The sequence below is a fragment of the Salvelinus sp. IW2-2015 genome, unplaced genomic scaffold, assembly GCF_002910315.2.
Source record: "Salvelinus sp. IW2-2015 unplaced genomic scaffold, ASM291031v2 Un_scaffold3663, whole genome shotgun sequence".
Lineage (NCBI taxonomy): Eukaryota > Metazoa > Chordata > Actinopteri > Salmoniformes > Salmonidae > Salvelinus > Salvelinus sp. IW2-2015.
The window spans coordinates 46,626-48,500 of NW_019944940.1; the positions used below are offsets into that span (position 1 = coordinate 46,626).

At 45.2% G+C, this 1,875-nt stretch overlaps 1 protein-coding gene and 1 long non-coding RNA gene across 2 annotated transcripts in view; one reads left to right on the forward strand and one right to left on the reverse strand.

The window, feature by feature from the left end:
• The window catches only part of LOC139025974 (uncharacterized), a 4,836-nt gene extending 3,231 nt beyond the window's left edge, over positions 1-1,605 (reverse strand). The window contains exons 1-2 of the long non-coding RNA XR_011477667.1: positions 1,585-1,605; positions 1,278-1,343 (exon numbers count right to left, since the gene is read on the reverse strand). This is a non-coding gene — a long non-coding RNA (uncharacterized lncRNA). The remainder of the gene's footprint in view (positions 1-1,277; positions 1,344-1,584) is intronic.
• LOC112076291 (NADH dehydrogenase [ubiquinone] flavoprotein 2, mitochondrial) overlaps positions 1-1,875 on the forward strand; it is a 22,889-nt gene that overhangs the window by 13,936 nt on the left and 7,078 nt on the right. The window lies entirely within an intron of this gene.

A 1,875-nucleotide genomic window follows, 5' to 3' on the forward strand; every position in this document is an offset into this window, starting at 1 on the left:
GCACACTTGGAGGTGCTCTGAGAGGGCCTATCACTTGGAGGTGCTCTGACTAGAAAAGGCCAGCACCGGCCTGATATCGTCCGGCCGTTCTTTAGTACATGGTGCAAATGCAGTATAGTGCATTATACATTTTGCAGGTCAATGATACAGGTAACTGACTAAATAAAGGAAAACCCACACAAAGTGTGTTCAATGCACCTTTGCATAGATTCTACAAGTGTTCTGGAACTCTGGCATAGATTCTACAAGTGTTCTGGAACTCTGGCATAGATTCTACAAGTGTTCTGGAACTCTGGCATAGATTCTACAAGTGTTCTGGAACTCTGGCATAGATTCTACAGTGTTCTGAACTCTGGCATAGATTCTACAAGTGTTCTGGAACTCTGGCATAGATTCTACAAGTGTTCTGGAACTCTGGCATAGATTCTACAAGTGTTCTGGAACTCTGGTGTCGCATCCCTCTTATATTGTTCCATGAGAAATTACATCATTTGGTGTTTTGTTGTTGGTGGAAAACGCGGTCTCAGGCGCCACTCCAGAGTCTCCCATAAGTGTTCAATTYGGTTGAGATCTGGAGTCTGAGACGGCCATGGCATATGGTTTACATCGTTGTCATGCTCATCAAACCAGTCAGTGACCACTTGTGCCCTGTGGATGGGGGCATTGTCATCCTATGGGGGCATAGCCATGGTAGCCAAAATAATGGCCTGCCCAACATTTTTATACATGACCCTAAGCATGATGGGATGTTAATTGCTTAATGAACTCACCTGTGTGGAAGCATCTGCTTTTAATACTCTTTCTATCCATCATTTAAGTGTTTCCTTATTTTGGGGCAGTTACCTGTATATGAACCTTTCTTTGATTAGCCACTTTTCATAACTACTAGTGTAGAGGACGCCGCGGCGTCAGTGTAGAGGACGCCGGTGCATGGTTTCCCAAACTCGCTCCTCAGGACTTCCGATGGGTGCACATCTTGGTTTTTGTCCCCAGCACTACACAGCTGATTCAAATAATCAACTAATCAATCAAAACGTGCACCCGTTGTGGTCCCAAGGACTGCCGATGTAAACTACAATCAAATCCGTTTTGAAATTATGCATTTTGTCAGATTTATAAATTAAAAAGGGATAGGAGTATTACATTACTGTCCACAAGGGGGCAGTGTACAGAAACAGAAACAAGTTTATGGACCCTCGCTGCCTGTAGTGCCACAATGTGTTGTTGGATAGGTACAGGATGCATCTCAATATAGCCTTTACCAAGGGGTACTCAACCTTTACCAGGGGTACTCAGCCTTTACCAGGGGTACTCAGCCTTTACCAGGGGTACTCAAAAGAGATCTACAATGCAAATCCTTTTAGATATATGCATTTTGTCAGATTTATAAATTAAAAAGGGATAGGAGTATTACATTACTGTCCACAAGGGGCAGTGTACAGAAACAGAAACAAGTTTATGGACCCTCGCTGCCTGTAGTGCACAATGGTTTGTGGATAGGTACAGGATGCATCTCAATATAGCCTTACCAGGTACTCAACCTTTACCGGGGTACTCAGCCTTACCAGGGTACTCAGCCTTTACCAGGGGTACTCAGCCTTTACCAGGGTCGTTTACTGTCAGCCTTTACCAGGGGTACTACTTACCAGGGACTCAACTTACCAGGGTACTCAGCCTTTACCAGGGTACTCAGCCTTACCAGGGTACTCAGCCTTTACCAGGGGTACTCAGCCTTTACCAGGGGTACTCAGCCTTTACCAGGGGTACTCAACCTTTACCAGGGTACTCAACAGCGGTCCAGAGCCTGCTGGTTCTCTGTTCTACCTGATCATTATATCACCACCTGGTGTCCCAGGTCTAAACCAGTCCCTGATT